At 44.3% G+C, this 22734-nt stretch overlaps 1 protein-coding gene across 7 annotated transcripts in view; it reads left to right on the plus strand.

Moving 5' to 3' along the window:
• The window catches only part of LOC100524515 (protein FAM163A), a 79144-nt gene that overhangs the window by 44962 nt on the left and 11448 nt on the right, over positions 1-22734 (plus strand). Inside the window, exon 1 of one of the 7 annotated variants that reach the window (XM_084977808.1) lies at positions 22439-22670. The exons of the other annotated variants lie outside the window; for them this stretch is intronic. The gene's annotated coding sequence lies outside the window, so the exon portion shown is untranslated. Of the gene's footprint in view, positions 1-22438; positions 22671-22734 lie in introns of those variants that run through there. 7 annotated transcript variants of the gene reach the window in all.

Genomic DNA, 22734 nt, shown 5'->3' on the forward strand with positions numbered 1-22734 from the left:
CTGGGGACAAGAGTCCAGTGAGGAGCCCGCTGCAGGGCCCAGGTGACAGGCGGTGGGCGACAGTGGCCCTTGGCCTGGCCGTCACGAGCAGCTCACCATGGAAAGGCCCGTGGGAGCATGTAACAGTTCAGCTGCCACCTGCAGGGTTCTGGTTCCTTTGCTCTGGACAGAATCTAGGGACCTGAAAGGTAACAAAACTCCCCAGGTGTTGCTGGTGCCAGCTTGGCAACTTCTGGCCTTTGTGTCCTCCAGCTTGGAGATGCTAGGAGACAAGTTAATATATGGGCTTTGGAAACTAAAATGTTATGCAAACCTGAGTGATGTGTTTCTTGGGATTTTTTGTGTAAAAGTGATTTTGTCCAACACCACCTGATCACTTCTCTCAGCATACAGTCGGTGGCGGGCTTGACCTTCAATCTCTGACCCTGCATCTGTTTTTCTGGTCCTCCAGTCTCTAACAGTCCAGGCAAAAAAGTATTCTTCTCCAGCCAAGGGAAACAAAGAGGAAACCCATCTGACAGTGACAAGATGTCCTTGCTGCCCACTCGGCTGTTCATGTATTTGGGGAATCCAAATGACACCCCTCTGGTTTTGACTAAGAACATTACGCACAGACTGTCTTGTTAACCATTCAGAGCCTAGTTACCGCCTCCCAGAGGGGCTTCCTTGACCTAAGCTTCACAAGAAAAGCCTGCCCTGGCCAAGACGTGCTCTTCCACTCCCCCTAGTCCCATCTTCTATGTGTAAAAGCTTGTGAGATCTCCATGGGCTGAGTCCAGAGAAACGCAATGTGGTGTGTGAAGCTTTTTAAATTCTTTTTTTTTTTTTTTTTTGTCTTTTGAGGGCTGCGCCCATGGCATATGGAGGTTCCCAGGCTAGGGTTTGAATCTGAGCTGTAGCTGCCGGCCTACGCCACAGCCACAGCAATGCGGGATCTGACCTGCATCTGTGACCTACACCACAGCTCACGGCAGTGTCACATCCACGGCAGTGTCGTTTCCGCTGAGCCACAATGAGAACTCTGATGTGTGAAGCTTTGAGGCATACAGTTTTAGGTACCAATCCTGGTTGTGCCTCTTACCAGTTGTGTGGATTTAGACAGGTAATTTAAATTTCTGAGCCTCAGTTTTACCATCTCTACAATGGGGGAAATAAGACATATATCCCAGGGATCTTGCAGGATTGGAATGAAGCGATGCATGCAATGGACAGGGTATGGCATTGTGCAAGAATACTGAACTGCAGAGCTGCAGCTTTGAGGGGGAGAAATGTCACAGTAAGTGAAAGGGCTCAAGAAATCTGTAAACAAGGCACTCTGGCTCTGTGACTACTTTCCCATGCAACCCCGACCTTCCATCCAGCCTGCCTCCCTTGCCAGGCAGACTGCAGACCTGGCTCAGAGAACTGCCCCCTCTCTGGGCACTATGTTCAGGCCTCAGACCTGCTGCCCTCCCATGTGCCCTAAAACAGCCTCCTTAGTTGGCACACCACAGCCGCCTACCTCTAGCCCCATACACATACTCATGCAGACGGCATGGTCTCCTTGCAGAAACATCACTCACCAGGAGTTCCCGTCGTGGCGCAGTGGTTAATGAATCCGATTAGGAACCATGAGGTTGTGGGTTCGATCCCTGGCCTTGCTCAGTGGGTTAAGGATCCGGCGTTGCCCTGAGCTGTGATGTAGGTCACAGACGCGACTCAGATCCCACGTTGCTGTGGCTGTGGTGTAGGCCGGCAGCTATAGCTCTGATTAGACCTCTAGCCTGGGAACCTCCATATGGTGCAGGAGTGGGCCTAGAAAAGGCAAAAGGACAAAAAACAAAAAACCCAAAAACATCACTCACCAGACCCCTTTCAATGAGCCCAAAGATGGCTCTGGTTGGTCATTAAATCGATTTAAAATAAATGAAAATTTCCAGTTACTTCATCTCAAAGTCTTTCAGTGCCTTCCTAGGAGAGGAGATTAGATTCTTCTCTCTCCTCTTCTCCCATCTTCTTTCTTCTTTCTCATCTTTTTTCTCATTTTCAAACATTGTGAAGTCCTGGATTTGATGATCTGGGAAGTTTGCATTGAGGTGCCCCTTAAAAGGAAAGATTAAGCTGTCTTCTGGACCAGACCTGCAAAGACTAAAAATCTAATATTTGTATAGTGATTTAAGTTTACAAAGTGCCATCACATTATCTTAGTTGGTCCACATGGCTGCCCTGGGAGGAAGGTGAAGTCATTCTACAATAAAGTAGTCTTACCACCCCCTTTCTGCAGCATGACAACGTGGGGGCTCAACACAACTAGGAGCCATGTCCAAGGTCACACAACTAATAAATGGCACACAGTGTATTTAAATGCAAGACATCTGACTGCCAGGATTCACAAATAGACCAATCTGGTTTGACCTGAAGACTCATATTTCGGGGGGAGATAAGGGTGAAAAGAAGGACTGGGGGGGGTGTTGCTGAACAGGCAAGTTTGTGTCTGTGCAGTGGGCAGTGGTGAGTCCAGAATGTTCTAGAGGAAGGAAAGAACATAACCAAAAATGATTTAGGAAAAGGCGAATACAGCAGTACACAGAAAAGATGGAAAGAAGAGATTGGTAGGAAAAGGACACCCTTTTGACATGTGACCCTCAACTCAGATGGCAGCAGTGGGCATAGAAAGGAGGAGACAGATGATTAAATACAGGAGAAGTTAAAAGATGTCAGTGATCAGACCAAGGTTCCAAGCCCTAATACCATCAACAGAAGTAGGAGGCTCTAATAATAGCTGACATTTTTTTTTTTGAGGAGATGTTATGTGCTAGTCACTGAAACATTAAGAGCTTTTTACGAATCTTTTCCTCCTAATGGCCCTATGACATAGTTATGATAATTTTTTAGCATCCCCATTTTAGAGATTTTAGACATAGAAAACTGATGCCCAAAGTGACTACATGATTTGTCCAAGATTACAAAGCTAATAGGCTGTGGACCAGTGTTTCAATCCAATCTGGTCCACAGTTTCTAGAATCTATATTTTTAACCCAGCCCTATACAGACCTTTCAACCCACCTGCAGATATAAGCTGGGGTAAAGGGAACTTTGGTTTGGTGAACAAGACAAACCTGGCCTCTGTAGCTGCTGTCCCCCCTAAGAGGCCAAACTCGTCCTTCTGCTGATCTGGGTAGATAGCAGTGAGCCCTCCCAGAGACTGGGATTTCTGTCTAAGATATTTGCTATAGAAAAGGTCTACTGTCAGGGGCGGGGAGGGCGGTGGAGAAGGCAACTCCATTTCAGATTCTGGACAGACTTGGGGAGATGGTGGCCTTTGAAACATCCGAGAATAAAGAAAGAGAAGCGATCAGTAGAAGAAAGTTGTGGGATAAAGGAGGAAAAGTCCCCAAAGCCCAGAACATTGTTTTAAAGAAAGGACATTGTATGGGCAGCCAGACAGGGACAAAAGAGCAAAAACAAAAGGAAATGCATTTGTTTCCACCAGCTATCTTGTCTAGGTTTTTCTAGCAATATTCCTTTTTTAGGCCACTGCACACAAAATCTAATAGCCTCACAAAGCTTCCCTCCTGGCCAGCTCAGAATTATCCATCCTGGATGTCTTGTCCCAGACAGATTTTAAACTCAGGTAACATAAACATCCAAAAGAAAGGACAGACCCAAGGAACTTAATATCATGGAACTCTGGTATTGGAAGTAGCCATTAGACCCAGGCAAGAGAAGCTCCCGCCCTGGCCCTCCTTGGCCATGCCCTTCCTATCTGAGGACAAGTCTGTAGGGTCAAAGGAGGTGTCTGTGTCTTCCCTTTGGAAACCATACCTTTGGAGCTCTCTGGTAGCCTCACGGTTAAGGGTCTGACCTTGTTACTACTGTGGCTTGGGCCACTGCTGTGGTGTGGGTTCGATCCCTAACCTGGGAACTTTGGCATGCTGTGGGCACAGCAAAACAAACAAACCAAACCTTTGCCCTGTCCAAACAACCCTGAGCTGCTTCCCACCTGTTCAGGCCTCTTCTCCTTTGTCTGTCCCTCCATGGGTATGCGTATTTCTGAGCAGTTCTTTGGGGACAGTGAACGGAGCCTAGACTTTCAGGCTGGAGTGTCTGCACTCCATGCATACAAGGCCCCTCAGGGGCGTAGGAGCAAGTCTGGAGTGGAAAGAGGAGGAGATGGGCTGCAGTATGGCAAGTGGGCCAGTTGTCCCTGTGCTGTCTCCCTGCAAGCATGGAGCTCCAAGTAGTCTTGGCATTCTAGAATGGAACCTGGATGTCCAGGTGTCACAAAGTCTATTCATCGAGGCAGGAGGACAGAACACTCTATTTCACAGGTGTGAGCTTCATTTTTAACCTTGAGATGTTTAGTCATATGGTGTGTGGCCTGCATTTGTCATCTGAGCCAAGCTCGGGTTCCCATCAAATGCTAAAACACCTCCAGTTACGAGTGGCGTTGGCCTCCCTGCCTCCTGAGTCACTAGACCACTCTGTCTCAGCAGCTTCTCACTTCTAAAAAGTGCTCCTTTCTTTGGAGTGAAAGTTGACTTTCCTTTTCCAGAAGTAACAGTGGTGTGAATGGAAGGCTTACTCTTTTGAGCAATAGAGTGCAGAGGTTAATGAGCTTCGGTGCCGTATAGACCAGGGTCCAAACCCTGACGCTGCCGCTTACTGGATGGGCCAGTTTCTTAATCTCTCTGACCTTCAGTTTCCTCATTTGTAAAATGAAATATTCCCACTTCAGACAATTGTCATGGGTAATAAATATCTATGGTCAACATTATTCATTCCTTTCTTAAGGTAAAATTGACGTATTTGTCTCAGGTGTACAGCATAGTGATTCCATATTTATATACATCATGCAGTGATCACCACCAGAAATCTAACGTCTGTCCCCACACCATAGTTACAATTATTTCTTGCGATGAGAACTTTTAAGATCTACTCTCTCTTAGAAACTTTTGAATATTCAATGCAATATTATTTTTTTTATTTTTATTTTTTGTCTTTTTGCCTTTTGTAGGGCCGCTCCCGCAGCATATGGAGGTTCCCAGGCTAGGGGTCTAATCAGAGCTATAGCTGCCGACCTACACCACAGCCACAGCAACACGGGATCCAAGCCGCGTCTGCGACCTACACCACAGCTCACGGCAATGCCAGATCCTTAACCCACTGAGCAAGGCCAGGGATCAAACCCACAACCTCATGGTTCCTAGTCGGATTTGTTAACCATTGCGCCACGACGGGCACTCTTCAATGCAATACCATTAACGATAGTCACCACGCTATGCATTAATTCCCACAACTTACTTATTTTGTAACTGAAAGTTTGTACCTTTTGACCACCTTCGCCCATTTCTCCCTCCTTCCCAGTCCCCACCCATCCGTTCTCTGATTCTCCGAGGACATTTTCCAGTCTTGATATCTTAATAGAAGGCCCAGTCCCAGGAAGGAGCGACATAGTTAGTGCCACTAAATAGTGGCTTGCTTGTTAGTATTGCCTCGGTGCTCTCACACTTTTTCTCCTTGTGAGGAAGCTGGCGTTCCACCTAGAAAACCTGAGAACAAGTCTGCAATACCACATGCTAGTTATGGGAGCCTGGGTGCATCACGTGTTCTCTCTGAGACTCAGTTACCTAATCAGTGAAAGGAGTTGATGATGACCCCATCACCTTACAGAGCCCTGAGAGCAAAAAGCTCCTCCCAAATAATGACCTTCCATTCATTCATGCTGTAAACATGCAGGCCCCATCTACTCTGTATTAGGGGCTGAAATAGCAAAGTGTGCCCCAGATCCTCCCTCAAGGGCTCCACACTCTCATGGATGAGACCCAGAGATAATAAGAAGTTTTAAAAATAATACCGTGTGGAGTTCCCGTCTTGGCGCAGTGGTTAACGAATCTGACTAGGAACCATGAGGTTTCGAGTTCGGTCCCTGGCCTTGCTCAGTAGGTTAAGGATCCGGCGTTGCTGTGAGCTGTGGTGTGGGTCACAGACGTGGCTCGGATCCCACGTTGCTGTGGCTCTGGTGTAGGCCGGTGGCTACAGCTCCGATTAGACCCCTAGCCTGGGAACCTCCATATGCCGAGAGAGTGGCCCTAGAAATGGCAAAAAGACAAAATAATAATAATAATACGGTGTGGTAAATGCTGGCCATCTGACAGAGGGGACAGAGGGGACACCTGTCTCTGTTGTGGCAAGGTTTCATGGAGGAAGTGGCACTTAAAAAAGGTGGAGAGGGGAGTTCCCGTCATGGCTCAGCGGTTAACTAGTCCGACTAGGAACCATGGGGTTGCGGGTTCGATCCCTGGCCTTGCTTAGTGGATTAAGGATAGAGCGTTGCTGTGAGCTGTGGAGTAGGTCGCAGATGCAGCTCAGATCCCTCTTGCTGTGGCTGTGGCGTAGGTTGGTGGCTACAGCTCCGATTTGACCCCTAGCCTAGGAACCTCCATATGCCGAGAGAGTGGCCCTAGAAATGGCAAAAAGACAAAAAAAAAAAAAAAAAAAAAAAAAAAAAAGGTGGAGACAGCGGGGAGGGGAATAGCATAAAAAAGAAAGCATGGAGTCGCATGGTTTAATGGAACCAAGAGAAAACATCAAAACAACTCTTTCTTTCAAGGGACGGGTCCTCAGGTATTTGACAACAGTTATCATAGCCTCTCGTCCCGTCCTTTCTCCAGTATCTTTTGGGCAAGCGCAACAAGCCCAGTTTCGTTAATGATTGTTCTCTTGATTGGCTGCGAACATGATCCGTTCCCTCTAGGCCCCAATGGCAGGGAATACATAAAGGTCTATGTGGGTCACATACATCACCCTAAGCAGTCTGTTAGCTATGGCATAATTAAAACCTTATTTTAAAGCTGCTTACGCTTTCCAAAATTCCAAGTATCTACAAACTACACTACAAATCCAAGGGTTCATCAGTCCATTCACATAGTAGGTTATGGGCTTGTCTCACCCACACAGAAAAGTACGTGCGTGAATAGAGGATGAAGCGTAGATAAGAGGAAAAGCACAAGTAAATGTTCATGCAGAAACTCTGTGGACTGCTGGCTTAATGCTCTTAGGAGACAGCGAAAACCTCAGCAGTAGATGGTGTCTTATTAAATCTCAAGGGATCCTGGTGAGATGGGTCAGAGACTAGTATTTCAGGTGTCATTTTTTTTAGCTCTCTTAGGCTCAAAGTTCTCAGAACTGGCTTTGATGGAACTGGGTGCTTTTCCATGATTGTAAATTAAAAAAGGCAAAATGAACAGAGGACAAGTTCCCTGGAAGGAAACCACAGCCTGGCCCTAGGAGCTGGAGGCCCTGCTGCTGTCTTAAATACCGCACTGGGCAGCAGGCAGATGGCAGAGCCCTAGGTGGTTATTGTTGGCTGTCTGACCCTTCACAGGTGTTCATTCTCACTGTTGAGTATGGGACATTAGTCGCATGAACGAAATCCCCTTTAAAGCCCCATCTCTGGATGACAACAGCCTGGTCCTTGAAGGCTAGTGAGGGGGATCCTAGCACTAGTCCTGCTGGTTTCGTCCATGGTGGCCATAGCCAGCCTCTCTCAAGGTAACAGGAGGCTATGGTGGGTCAAGACTTGCCTAGGACAGCAGCTGTCCTTGTTCCCACATTCTCATCCCTTTTCTGCTTCTGCCCAGCCCTGTGGAAGTACTGCAGCTGCCTGCTCAACCTGCTGGCTCAGGACCTTGTCCTTGTTGTGACCTGGTAGGGAATTAAAGGAAGACACTGGGTGTTCATTACAAAAGAATTAGAACCTCGGACAGTGGTTCTCACACTTCATTGTAAAGGGAAATACTTGAAAGGAGGGTGACTATCCTGGTTTATGCCAGTTGTCCCAGCATAATTATTAATAGTTGCTCCTTTTACTCAAAAGGTGCCAGTTCGAGCCATAAATTGAATAATCACCTTAAAATTCATATCACCAGCTGTCATCCACAGAGAGTGTGGTTTACTAGATCTAGGGGTTTCTAGGAATCTGGATTTTTTTAAACTAGTACCCTGGGCATTAATGTTGCAGGTGGTAGTCAGGCATGCTTTAGGAACTTCTTATACTGTTGTAATAGCACTAACTTAAAAAAAAAAAAAAGAATAAAAAACAAAGAAAAACAGAAAGAAACTACAAAACAGCCAGAAAACAGTTGACAAAATGGCAACAAGCACATATGTTTCAACAATTATGTTAAATGGACTAAATTTTCCAATCAAAAGACATGGAATAGCTGAATATTTTTTAAAAACAAGACCCATCTATATGCTGCCTGCAAGAAACTCATTATAAATGCAAGGACGCAGACTGAAAGTGAAAGAATGGAAAGATATTCCATGCAACTGGAAACAGAAGAAAGTTGGAGCAGTTATACTTATATGAGACAAAAACAGACTTTAAAACAAGACTATGGAGTTCCTGTCATGGTTCAGTGGAAACGAATCTGACTAGGATCCATGAGGACACAGGTTCGATCCTGGGCCTTGCTCAGTGGGTTAAGGATCCGGTGTTGCCATGAGCCGTGGTGTAGGTCACAGACTCGGCTTGGATCTGATGTTGCTATAGCTGTGGTGTAGGCCAGTGGCTATGGTTCACATTCAACCCCAGTCTAGGAACCTCTGTATGCCATGGGTGTGGCCCTAAAAAGGCAACAAACAAACAAACACCTGTAATAAGAGACAAAGAAGGGCATTTATGGTAAATATAATGATATAAGGTCAGTCCAACAGGAAAGTATAACATTTGTAAATACTTATACACCAAACCTACTGGCACCTAATTTATAAAGCAGATATTAATTGACCTAAAGGGAGAAACAGACAGCAATACAATAGTAGTAGGGGACTTTAATATCCCACTTACCTCAATGGATAGATCATCCAGACGAAAAATCAGTAAGAAAACATCAACTTTAAACAACCTGTTAGAATGAATGGGACTTACCAGATATTTACAGAACATGTCATCCAAAAACAACAGAATACACATTCTTCTCATGTATTCTTCCATGTATACATGGAATATTTTCCAGGATAGGTCATGTTAGGGCACAAAACAAGCCTTAATAAATTTAAGATGACTGAAATCATACCAAGTGTTTTTTCTACCACATGAAATGAAAAATTAATTACATAGAAAATCATGGACTTGCAGAATACACTTGTGGTTGCCAAGGGGGCGGGGGAGAGAGTGGGGTGGTTGGGGAGCTTAGGGTTAATAGATACAAACTATTGCCTTTGGAATGGATTAGCAGTGAGATTCTGATGTGTAGCCCTGAGGACTATGTCTAGTCACTTACGATGGAGCATGATAATGTGTGAAAATAGAATGCATACATGTATGTGTAACTGGGTCACCATGCTGTACAGTAGAAAAAAAATTGTACTGGGGAAATAACTATTAAAAGTAATAATAATAATTTAAAAATATATATTACCATTAAAAAAATTACTTACACAAATAAAACTGGAAAACTCATAGATATGTGGCATTTAGACAACATGCTACTAAACAGCCAGTGGATCAAGGAGGAACTCAAAAGAGAAATTTTAAAAATGCCTTGGAGTACCTGTTGTGGTTCAGCAGGTTAAGGACAAAGTTGTCTCCATGAGAATGCAAGTTTGATCCCTACGCTTGCTCAGGGGGTCACCAAGAAAAAAGAGAGAAGACTCAAAGAAATAAAATCAGAAATGGTAGAGGAGATGTTACAACGGATACCCCAGAAATAGGAAGGATCAAAAGACACCACTGTGAGGTTATATGGCAATGAGTTGGATAACCTAGACGAAATGAATAGGTTCTTAGAAACATACAACCTACTAAGACTGAACCATGTCAAAATAGAAAATCTGGACAAATTGCTAGTAAGATTGAATCAGTAATCAGAAACTCCTAACAAACAATATCCCAGACCAGACAGTTTCATTGGTGAATTCTTCCAGTCAAAGAAGAATTATCGGTCCTTTTCAAACTCGCCGCCAAAACTGGAGGAGGAGGGAACTCTTCCAAATTCATTTTATGAGGCCAGTGCTACCCATCCATCAAGGGATGAATGGATAAGTAAATTAGAGAGAGAGAAATTGTTCGTCCATAACAAAGAATGAAATCTTTCCATCTGCAACCACATGGATGGATCTTGAGGGCATTGTGCTAAGTGAAATAAGTCAGACAAAGAATGAGATATACCATATGATTTCTCTTACATGTGGAGTCTAAAACAAACAAAACCAAGTTCAGATGGGTGGTTACCAGAGGTGGTGGGAGATGTGGGGAAATGGGTGAACTCTTGTTCTGTTTCTTAAAACTTGAATAAATTGAATAATTTATAATTTAAAATTCTACAAAAATTGAGAATAAACAAATAGTAATCCCTTGCTTTTATGAAGAGCTTATATGATACTTTTATATGTATGACTTTGGTTTAACAAATATGAGTACCCACAGTACAGAACCCTCTCTAGATGCTACAGATAATACAAGGTATTTATTTAGATAGGCATCGGGAGGGTTTGCATCTGGAAAGGAATTCAGATACTACATGGGAATGAACTCAGGTAACAAGGAAATGCTAAAGGCAAAGGTTTATACAAGAGGAATTTAACCTGGGGCTTCCAGCTCAGGCCCGGGCTCTTTCCCCACATACTCACCCTGGAAATGTGTAGCCATGGATGCCATCCTGTAACCCCAGAGAGAAGCACCTGATGAAACTTAGCGAGGTGGCAAGGAGGGGGCATAGGGGAGGGTTATCAAAGTGGCCAGAATTACTGAAAAACATAAGAATTAATCTAAAGGGGATTTATAGAACAAAAGAGAGTTTATAAAAATTTATTATAAAACAGCATTACAGAAAGTGATACAAAAAGGGGGGTGGTATTTACAATCTTTAGCATCACTTCCACTCCCAGCCCAGCACTGTGTACTCCATTCCTTTGTTTCTTTACATTCAATTTTTTTCCATGTTATCCATATTTTACACAGATCCAAGCTGTGTCTGCGACCTACATCACAGCTCATGGCAATGCCGGATCCTTGACCTGCTGAGCAAGGCCAGGGATCGAACCCACAACCTCATGGTTCCTAGTCAGATTTGTTTCTGCTGTGCCACTATGGGAACTCCTCATTTTAGCTGTTTTAAGAGAAAGGTATTTAATACAGGAGATTAGGTGCTTATAAATCATTGACAGTCTTAAGGGGGCAGTCTCTAGGCTGAGCCCCTGTAAATGACCCCTGGAACAATAGCACCGCGTCAGGAATCTGAGGGATCACAAAGCTAAGACCAGAGCTGCTGACTGTAAACACACATGGCCTTAGCTGTAACCCGGAAGTCAGGAAGCTTCCACCGCAACAACTGGCTCCAGAACCACAGAGATCCTGCTAGATCCACCACTGCAAATAAATAAATAAATAAATAAATGCCACTAGCCCTGTCTCTTGAGAGTCACTGAGACTTGTGCTAACTCTGCTACAGTAACCTCCATGTGTCAATCACCTCGCGTGGCAGCAGAAGCCGCAGAAAAGTAGCTTTTGCCTTACTTCTACCTTCCAGATCTCGTGCGAGTCCATCTGATCGGCCACCCTTAAATCATGTCCGGAATCCTAACTGCCAAGGAGTCTGGAAAATGTCACTTTTAGCATTCTAGCCTCTGCCTTGCCGTAAAACCCGCAGGAGAAGGATGAACTAGATGTTGCATTTCAATCCACCAGACCAGTCCTTGATATCTACGTGGCAGAAAGAGGCTCTCAAGTGATCTCGCTAAGAAAGAAAGTCTGCAGCACTGTGACCACTTCTATCTATAGACACAGAAGCATCTGGCATAACTTTCAAAATCCCATACAACCCAGCAATGCCTTCTACATCTAAACTTAACACCCCTCCCCGAAGGTCTTGAAAATGTCCTGACCAAAGGGATGGTTCTTGAGCGGTACATCAGATGTGCTTGGCTGGGGGAAAGCATTCCGAGGGGAAAGAAGGGTCTCTGATCATATCTGAGGCCCTGTCCCACACCTGCCATCAATTTTAGTCTCGAGTAAGGGAACAAAGCCAGCACAGTGAGTCCAGCACCAATCAGTTCAAACCCTGAGTGCCCTCTTCAGATCTGGGGCTCCCCACTGGATGACGAATTAGACAAATTGGAGCTCATGCAGAAGATGGAGACAAGAATGATGAAGAAACTGGAAGCCAGGCTACTCGGGAAAGGGAGAAGGAAATATTTAGCCAGGAAAAAAAAGCAAAGCAGGGGAAATGTTCTGTCTTTTGTTCATTTATTCAATCAATAAGCATTTACTGAGTCCTTTTCATGCCAGGCGCTCTGCCAAGCAGGTGCAGAGATAAACACGCCATTCCTGCCTACATTGGGCTTGAAGTTTAGCAAAGGAGACAGGTCCATCTCAAAACAATTAGAAATTATGAATTATAAACTACGCAAGTGCTACGAAGGAGGGATAAAGTACAGAATGAGGAAGTGCTGAGTCTGCCTAGAGAAGTCATGGAATGCCTGAAAAAGGCAGATGTGTTCTTGATCTGATTCCTAAGGAGTAAGAAAAATTTGCCATATAGTTATGGGTGGAGAGAAGGTGGCCTAGGATGAAGGAACAGTGTTTATAAAGCTGCAGAGACAAGAGGAGAGAGGATGGCTTACCTGGGAAAAGACATGCATTTCAGTGTTACTGGAGCAAAAGTGCAAAGAGCTAATGCCAAGGACTAAGGATGGACTAGAAGGTAGGGACTGTGGCAAAGATGACTCAACTCTACAAATCCTGGTCCTCTTTCTTCCCAGACGCTCAGCCCTCTGCGCCTCCCAGCCTCCCTTGCACTTGGGTGCGGTCCATGCCTGGACTCTGACCAGTGGCATGTGAGTGGACGTGATGTGCGCCACCTCCGGGTCTGGCCCACAAAACCCTTCCTCCCATGATCCTCTACTCATCCTCTGTCGGACGACTGGAGGCAAAATGGGAGGACCCTGGGTCCCTGCATTACCACATGGAAGGCCACCTGCCAAATACCCAGGCCTCAGATGGGTGGGCTTCTCTTCACAGCAACTAGCTGAGCACAGATATATGGCATGCTGTCTGTCTTGAGAGGTTGACAAGACTGTCTTTTGAAGAGAGAGGGATCCATCATAAATGACCCTTGAAGGCAAACCAGCTTGAACAGGTAGAAGTTACACAGAGGCATATTTCAGCTCATTTCTTCCATTACTCAGGTGTTGTCTTTCTACCTTTCCCCTTTCCCCTACCTCATGCCTTCTCTAGAAAATTTAAGAAAACAAGGAAGCAGGCCACATCCGATCACAAGTTAGCTGTCAGCATCAGCATTTCCACCCAGTATGTTCCTTCTCATACTCTCCCTGCCACTCTCTGCAACACTTTGGTTGTTTTTCTGCCTTCTGGCCTCTGGCCTTCTGGTTGGATGTGCCTCTGTTGCATTAGCCTCTGTGGATCAGTGGGATGGAGAAGTCACATTTGCCTCCAACCTCCCATCCCCGAGACCTGTGCATGTAACAGTTTTGATTGGCAGGCTTGGGATAATTAGATGGGCACATTCTGCAAGGAGGAAAGAATTTATTATTTTGTTAATTTTTTTGCTTTTTTAGGGCTGCACCTCCTGCATATGGAGGTTCCTAGGCTAGAGGTCAAATCAGAGCTACAGCTACCAGCCTACACCACAGCCACAGCAACACGGGATCCGAGCCACATCTGTGACCTACACTGTAGCTCACAGCAACGCTGGATCCTTAACCCACTGAGCAAGGCCAGGGATCAAACCTGCAACCTCATGGTTCCTGGTTGGATTCATTTCCACTGCATCACGATGAGAATGCCCAAGGAGGAAGAAAATTTAAGTGGATGTTGAGCCAAGCCAGTCTCATACCATAATCCAAGGGGACAGAAAGCAAGTTCTCTCCCTTTTCTTCTTCCTCTTTACCTCTTTCTCAGAGGGGACCATTCTTTAGTCCACGACCTACAGGATTTGATTGTTCCTTAGGATTTGTCCCCCTGTCACTTCTTGGCAATGCAAGGACACCATGGTGTGGCAGCAGGCCATTTCCCAGCATCTGAGCCACCTGATCCAGAACCACATCAGGCATTTGGGGCAGGGGGAGGCTTCAGCAGCACAAGCCAGTCGAGGTTGATCTTCAGTCCTCCAAGTTGTCTGTCTCTACCTCTGCCTCTCTCTCTCAGGTAATGTGATGTGCAGGGGTGCCTACTGCAGTACCCCAGAGAGTTGGTGTTGGTTTGAGCTTGTGTGTGTATACACACACAATTCATCATATCTTCCAAGGTCAAATAGTTCTCAGAGACAGTTCAACCTAAATCCAAATTAAGGAGAAAATTTCCTAAACACAGCATCACCTATAAAGATTTCCCGATCTGCAAAAGAGAAATCATTTTATATTACCCAGAGCAGCTTCGATGTTTGGCTGGATGTCCTCCCCTGAGGGCTCTCTGTACCAAGAAAGGAGGCAGCAGCTCCTGCACACACCCCTTCCTCTCAAGGGCCCTGCGTCCCAGGTGCTCCCAGCCCTACCACCTGGACAGTGGAGTTCGACAGGGGAAGGACTCAGCTCTTCCTGCTGTTGGTAAGAGGAAAGTGAGAGGCTTCAGGCTTCAGTCATTTTTCCTCTTTTCTAATTTACAGACAATACAGTTGGGTGCCCTTTCCAGGTGGGAAAGCTCTGGGGCAGAAGTTCACATTTCTCCCCTTGTCATAGTCCAGCTCCAGCAATCTTCCCTGCCTTGGCTTCTTGTTATGAGGCCCTGAACTTGTTTAAGAAGCTATGGCCCAAGAGCTAGTGGCAAAGGGGCTAGTGGCCATGAGAAAGTCTACACTCATGCCTGAGAGTAAAAACAGACTCACAAGCCAGAGCCCCAAGGTCAGCTTTTAGGGGCAGGTTACATGGGTGTGTTCAGTGTGAGGAAGCTCATTAAGATGCTTATTTATGATTTGTGCACTTTGTGTATGTTACAGAGCAATGAAAATTTTAAATATAGGCTTGGAGTTCCCATGATGGCACAGTGGTAATGAACCCAACTAGTATCCGTGAGGACACGGGTTTGATCCTTGGCCTTGCTGAGCAGGTTAAAGATCTGGCATTGCCCTGAGCTGTAGTGTTGGTTGCAGATGTGGCTCATATCCTGCATTGCTGTGGCTGTGGTGTAGGCTGGCAGCTGCAGCTCCAATATGACCCCTCTCGTGGGAATTTCCATATGCCATGGGTGCCACCCTAAAAAAAATAAAATAAAATATAGTCTTACTGTATGGAAGCAACCTAAGTGCCCATCAATATGGGTAAAGATGTGGTATATACACACATATACGTACAATGGAATACCACTCAGCCATAAAAAAGAGTGAAATTTTGCCTCTTACAGCAACATGGATGGACTTGGAGGGTATTTTGCTAACCGAAATAAGTCAGAGAAAGACAAATACTGTATGATATCACTTAAATGTGGAATCTGAAAAATAAAACAAACTAGTGAATATAACAAAAAAGAAATAGGCTCACAGATAGAACAAACTAGTGGTTACCAGTTGGGAGAGGGAAGGAGGCAAGATGGGGTAGAGAATTAAGAAGAACAAACTACCATGTCTAAACCATGCATATATTCTGAATAAGCTCCAAGGATATATAGTACAACACAGGGAACACAGCCAATATTTTATAATAACTATAATGGAATATTTATATTATAAATCACTATGTTGTACACCTGAAACATGTATAATATTGTACATCAACTATACCTTAATAAATATATTATATAGTCTTACCAGTCTTAAAATTTATGATGAATCAAATTAATAAAAACAGAGATGAAAGACCTATACTCTGAAAACTGTAAGGCACTGATGAAAGAAATAAAAGAGGATACAAGCAGATGGAAAGATAGACCATGTTTTTGGATTAGAAGAATCGATATTGTCAAAATGACTATGCTACTTCAAGGCAATCTGCACATTCAATGCAATCCCTATAAATTACCAGTGGCATTTTTCAAAGAAGTAGAATAAAAAAATTTTAATCTGTATGGAAACACAAAAGACCCCGAATAGCCAAAGTAATCCTGAGAAAGAAAAATGGAGCTGGAAGAATCAGACTCCCTGACTTCAGACTATACCATAAAGCTACAGTCATCAAAATAGTATGGCACTGGCACAAAGACAGACTTACAGATTAACGGAACAGGATAGAAAGCCCAGAAATAAACTCATGCACCTATGGGCAATTCATCTATGACAAAGGAGGCAAGAATATATAGTAAAGACAGTTTCTTCAATAAATTGTCCTGGGAAAACTGGACAGCTACATGGAAAAGAATGAAATTAGAACCTTCTCTAACATGATACACAATAATAAACTCAAAATAGATTAAAGACCTAAATGTAAAAACTGGATACTATAAAACTCTTAGAGGAAAACATGGGCAGAAGACTTTTTGACATAAATTGCAGCAATATCCTTTTGGATCCACTTCCTAGAATAAGAAAATAAAAATAAACAAATGGGACCGAATTAAACTTAAAAGTTTTTGCACAGCAAAGGAAACCAAAAACAAATTAAAAAGAGAATCTACAGACTAGAAGAAAGTATTTGTGTGTAAATGATGTGACCATCAAGAGATTAATTTCCAAAATATACAAACAGCTCGTGCAGCTCAATATTTAAAAAAAAAAAACAATCAAAAAATGGGCAGAAGATCTAAATAGACATTTCTTCAAAGAAGACATACAGGTGACCATAAAAGTACATGAAAAGATGCTCAACATCACTAATTATTAGAGAAATGCCACTCAAAACTACGATGAGCTAACCTTATATCAGTCAGAATTACCATCATCAAAAAGTATAGAAACAATAAACGCTGGAGAGGGTACAGATAAAAAGGGAACCCTCCTACACTGTTGGTAGAAATGTAAATTGGTACAACCACTATGGAGAACAGTATGGACGTTCCTTAAAAAACTAAAAATAGAACTACCACATGATCCAGCAATTCCACTCCTGGGCATATATCCAGAGAAAACCATAATTTGAAAAGATACTGCTGTTCATAGCAGCACTATTTAAATAGCCAGGACATGGAAGCAACCTAAATGTACATCAAGAGAGGAATGGATAAAGACATGGTACATATATACAGTGGAGTATTAGCCATAAAAAAGAATGCAATAATGCCATTTGCAGCAATATTAAAAATGATGCAAATGAACTGATTTGCAGAAAGGCTCTAGCCTCTGAAAACAAATTCATGGTTACCAAAGGGGAAACATGGAGGGGAGGGATTGCCTAGGAGTTTGGAATTAACATATACACATTACTAATATGTAAGATAGTTAATCAACAAGGAGCTCCTGTATAGCCCTGGGAACTTGACTCGATATTCTGTAATAATCTATATGGAAAAATAATCTGAAAAAGAACGGCAATATGTATATTATAACTGAGTCACTTTGTTGTACATCTGAAACTAACACAACATTGTAAGTCAACTATACTCCAATATAAAATAAAAATTAAATTTAAAAAAGGCAATAAGCTCCGATTCAACCCCTAGCCTGGGAACCTCCATATGCCGCGGGAGCGGCCCAAGAAATAGCAACAACAACAAAAAAAAGACAAAAAGACAAAAAAAAAAAAAAAAAGGCAATAAGAACACTAGGGCATAGGTATAGGAATAACTGTAGGCAGATAGATAAATAGAACTGAATAGGCAATTCAGAAACAGATATGTATATAAATAGACCTGAAATTAATATGTACCAAAGATGATAATTTAATTCTAAGAAAATTGGACTCACCTGCCAGAATTGGCTCTCTATCTAAAAAAAAAACATCTAACTAAAACAGAAACCCTAAGAGTATAAAAACAGATCCCTGCAAGATGAATAATTAAATTTTAAAAATGAAAAATTCCTTACATAACCTTATGTGCAAGAAAACTTCCTAAGCCAAGTAGGAAAGAAAAAGTGATAAAAGATTTAGCTCCCTAAAAATGTAAAACTTTTCCTTGGAAAAGGACTCCGTACTGGGAAAAACATTTGCAGTATCTATGACAATGTGTTAATATACCTGGTGGGTAGTATTCAAAGATGACGGTAAGAAAAGTGAAAAGTAGTAGGAAGAGTGTATGAAATTAAGTGATTATTCAAATAAGAGGAGTTTTTAAAAAAATCCTTCTGATCCCCCCAGGTGAGAGACCCAGATGCAGGCAGGGCCTCGGCTATCCTAGGCCAGGACTATGTTGGCTGGTGGCAGAGGAGTGGCCTGTTAGGAACAGTTTGAGGAAGTGTGTATCATTCATGTTTCCTTCCAAATCCCTGTATTCATTGTGTCTTTTATTTAGGAAAGTGATAAAAACGCTAATCTGTCTCTTTTCAGCTTTACTTAAATTGGCATCCTCCCATTTCTCAGAGTTACCGGTAATTCCTACCAGTTATTTTTCTTTGGACACATCATCTTTCTTTATGATTATAATCCATAAAAGAAAAAGAAAAGTGGAGTTCCCTTTGTGGCTCAGCAGTTAATGAACCCAACTAGGATCCATGAGGACTCAGGTTCCAATCCTGGCCTCACTCAGTGGGTTAAGGATCCAGCGCTGCCATGACCTATGGTGTAGGTCGCAGATGCGGCTTGGATCCTGTGTGGCTGTGGCTGTGGCCGTGGTCGGCAGCTGCAGCTCTGATTTGACACCTAGCCTGGGAACTTCCATATGCCCATGGGTGCAACCCTAAAAAAAAAAAAAAAAAAAATTGCCCTGTGGCTCAGTCTGTGCAAAGTGTCTCATTTAAAGAAATTCAAATTCAATATGCAAAACCGATTTGGGAAGCAGTTTAAACCTTTACTGAAGATTTGGGAGAAATCTCGATTTCATTCATAATATATAAAAAAAAAAAACTTAAAAATCCTCTTTCCCCATCTCTGTCTCTCCCAATATCTCAGGCACATGGTACCCACCCTACGTCTCCTCCTTCTCTCCAGAGTGTTTTTCAAGTACCTTTCACACCAGCTCTTGAATTCTCCTCCTCTCCTCTCATGGTCTAAGTGTATTCAGGTCAAGTCATATCAATTCAGACAGCGTGGTACCTCCCAACTTATCTTTTATTTAAATCTGCCCAGGCCAGGCGATGAGCTGGTGGACATAGTTTAGCAGAAAGCAAAGGAGCAGGAAGGCTATGAACATTATATTTTTCCCTGTGGTATACACACAAAAAAGTGTGACACTGCTCTCTTCTAACCTGTTTTCTGAAAGAGCATGGCTCATCTGGATCAGCCTGTTCTAGAGGCTTCCTCATGGGTAAGCTGACCACATGCAGTTTTCACCTCCAGGTGCCAGAGGATGAAGTGGGACTCCTGTCTCCATCTCTGCTCTTTGCGGCTTGGGGTGGAGGTGGAAGTGGAATTGGAGGCTGCAATTTAGAATCAGCACAATCCTCCCCACTCCATCTCCAGAGTGCAAAGTGATAAAGAGTTAGCTGGAAGAGCCATCAAGGCCCCTCCCAAGGCCAGAGAAATCAGAGCATGTAATGCAGACAGAAATATGATTCATGGTGATACAGATGCTGTTTGCTTAGTTTTCCACCCTCTGCACAACACAAATTGATGAGTCAAGTAGGTCAATTTTTAGAGAAGTTTAACTTGGAACTTATAAAGATACCCAAAGAATGAGCTGAGATTTACCAAACTCAGAAGGTGGGCTGGGAACCATATATACTGTAGTCTGCAATGGACTTGAACGTGTGTGTGTAAACTATTAAGAACAGGTCATGTATTTGGAATTCTCGTTGTGGCTCAGTGGTTAATGAATCTGACCAGCACCCATGAGGATTCGAGTTTGATCCCTGACCTTGCCCTTCGATCCTTGTTAAGGATCCAGTGTTGCTGTGAGCTGTGGTGTAGGTGGCAGCTGCATCTCCAATTTGACCCCTAGCCTGAGAACTTCCATATGCCGCAGGTGCTGCCCCCAAAAGACAAAAAAAATATAAAAAGAATAGGACGCATCATATTTGGATATCATATTGGGATGTGAATTCCCATTCTGCTCACTGGGTAAGGGTGGGCGCTCCACTCTTTGTGGTGGGGGAGGGTATAGTTTTGTTCTGTCCAGCTGGCTGCCTTCCTTGCAGATCCTGCTGACTCTCCCATGGACCCTACCATGTGTGCTAGGTGTGCCCATGGGGGTTTGTGGGAGCCCTCCCATAGTTTCCATGGAGTTCTGTCCCCCGGAAAGCCTTGAGCAAGCCTCCCCCTTCATGCTCCCCTGAGTTAGAAGACTCTAGGGTTCCTCTGATGCGTCCCTCACAGGCTGGCTCCCTCTGGTCCACTTGTTAGGCTAACACTTCTTCCCTCCTCTCCATCTGGCCTCAAAAACCAAACTGTCCATCCCTTCAATGGCCTGGGTTCTTGTCTGGATCTCTTCCAGTCTGCTGACATCTTGCCAGCAAGCGAGACACCCCACAGATGCTTCTGCCTTTCCAGACAAGCCTGTCCAGCAGGCATCGGGCTGGAGGCCTCCTGCCTGGATCTCAGAACACCTTTCAGGAGTTCCCCGTCGTGGCACAGTGGTTAAAGAATACGACTAGGAACCATGAGGTTGCGGGTTCAATCCCTGGCCTCTCTCAGTGGGTTAAGGATCCAGTGTTGCCATGAGCTATGGTGTAGGTTGCAGATGTGGCTCAGATCCCGCGTTGCTGTGGCTCTGGCGTAGGCCGGTGGCTACAGCTCCAATTCGACCCCTAGCCTGGGAACCTCCATATGCCATAAAAAATAAAAAATAAAAATAAATGCTATTTCTTAAAAAAAAAAAAAAAGAACACCTTTCAAACAACAGTAGAGAGCAAATGCAGATGGAGAGAAATCCACACGTACAATGCAGAACAACACACCCCGTGAAGAGGAAAAGTGAACCCCTTCCCAGCACATGGGCTGTGATGCCCTGTCCCTCCAGCAAACAGTCAAGTCAGGAAGTAGAACGTGGGGTCAGAAGAGCTGGGGTGGCAGAGAGATGGGTCCCGTGACCCAGGGCATGTGTTCCCTGCAGAGCAAGAACTATAGTGGTCTGGGAAGAACGGTGTGGGCAGTGTGTCCCAGCTCTCCCTGAAATAGCTGTGTGACCTTAGCCTAGCCACTTCGCCTTTCTGAACTTAGTGCTTTCTGTAAAATGAGAGAAATCAAACAATTGCCATGCCTGGATATCAGACAAGAAGACTCAGGAAAACTCTGTTAGCAGTAATGAACTCCTCCCCAGAAAGGGAAAGAAGCCCAAGTCCAAGGTGAACCAAGCCCTTAACATGTTTGCTGGCCTCTGCAGCCATCTCTCTGAAGCAGAGAGAACAGATCCATGATCAGGAAGCCTGGCCCCAAGAGCTGCAGAGATGAGCTTTGTCTGTACAAAATAGCCTGCACCCAGCTACCATGACATGTAATTAAGTCCCACTATGTCCTATAGGTTATTAGCCCGTGGGGGGGTCGCAGGCAGAGAGCTTAGGGAAGGCTGTGAGGTGCGGCAGGTGGGGCTGGGGGTGCCCATAAGATGCTCCATGGCAGGACAGGTGGGCAGTGGCGGTGGGGGTGAGTGGGCGATAGGTGAGGAAGATGTCCCACAAACCTGGCATGGGTCTCTTTCTGTGACAAACATGAGTTGAGCATCTCCTGTGTCACCATGCTAGTGAAGGTCATGATCAGCAGACCTGGGGACACATTTTATCTGAGAGGCAGGTCAAGGCCAGAATGGAGGAGAATGACCAACTGTTTTCACACGTGCACACTGGGGTCATGTGTTCTGAGAATCTAGATAGGACTTAACTCTAACCCGCATTCTAAGGCTTATAGGAAGCCAAAATCTGTCCCAAGGGCCATCAGGCCCATGGTCACTTCTGACTCTAAACTCCTGTGACGGCTGAATGTGAGTGCATCTGTATTCCACAGATATGCTCCCAGGACTGAACTCAGCCCCTTCATTTGGCTGCAGTGAGAAAAAAATGTCACTCACATTTGTGAGTTACCAACAGTTTGCAAAGACAATGCAAAAAAAGTCGAGACCTCTCCAGTCTTAAAGCCTTCCTCACAGACCGACTGCGGGATGTTTAACTGACCACATAGTTACCGAAACATGTTTTCTTTATGATGAGAACCTGTAAGATCTTCTTTATGGCAACTTTCAAATCCGCAATAGAGTATTATGAATGCTAGTCGCCATGCTGTACATTACCTGTCTGTGACTTATTTATTTTATGAGTGGAATTTTATGTCTTTTGACTCCCTTCATCCATTTCTCCCACCTCCACCCCACCTCTGGCAACCACCGATCTGTTCTCTAGACCTTGGTGCTTGGGGGCAGTGTTTGGTTTGGGGATGTGTTCCTGAAAATGTAACGTGTTGATGTGTATGCTTGTACTTTTAATTTATCTAAGTAGTATTATACATCGTACTCTGGGTGGGTGTTTGTTCGTTTGTTTTCACTTAGCCCCCTGCTACGATTGATCCTGGTTGCTCTGTGTTCCTGGAGTCCATCTGGTCCATTGCTTTTCTAGAGTTGCCTTGTCCTCTGAGGTGTGCGTCTACCTGATTCCAGTGATGACCACTGAGCTTGCTTCCAATTCCCCCCCAGCAATGAACATCTTCACACATAGCCCCTTATGGATATGTTGAGAAATTTGGGGGACACAGACCCAGGAGCAGAATTTCTCTTTCGTGGGGTATGTGTGAACTCCATATGACCAAGGAGTGCCAGGTCTCTCCCTCAACAGCTGTCCTAACTAC

The sequence above is a fragment of the Sus scrofa genome, chromosome 9, assembly GCF_054392235.1.
Source record: "Sus scrofa isolate SSC_HxYL_T2T_F1_AM1 chromosome 9, Sscrofa_HxYL_maternal_Yorkshire_Landrace_v2.0, whole genome shotgun sequence".
Taxonomy (NCBI): Eukaryota; Metazoa; Chordata; class Mammalia; order Artiodactyla; family Suidae; genus Sus; species Sus scrofa.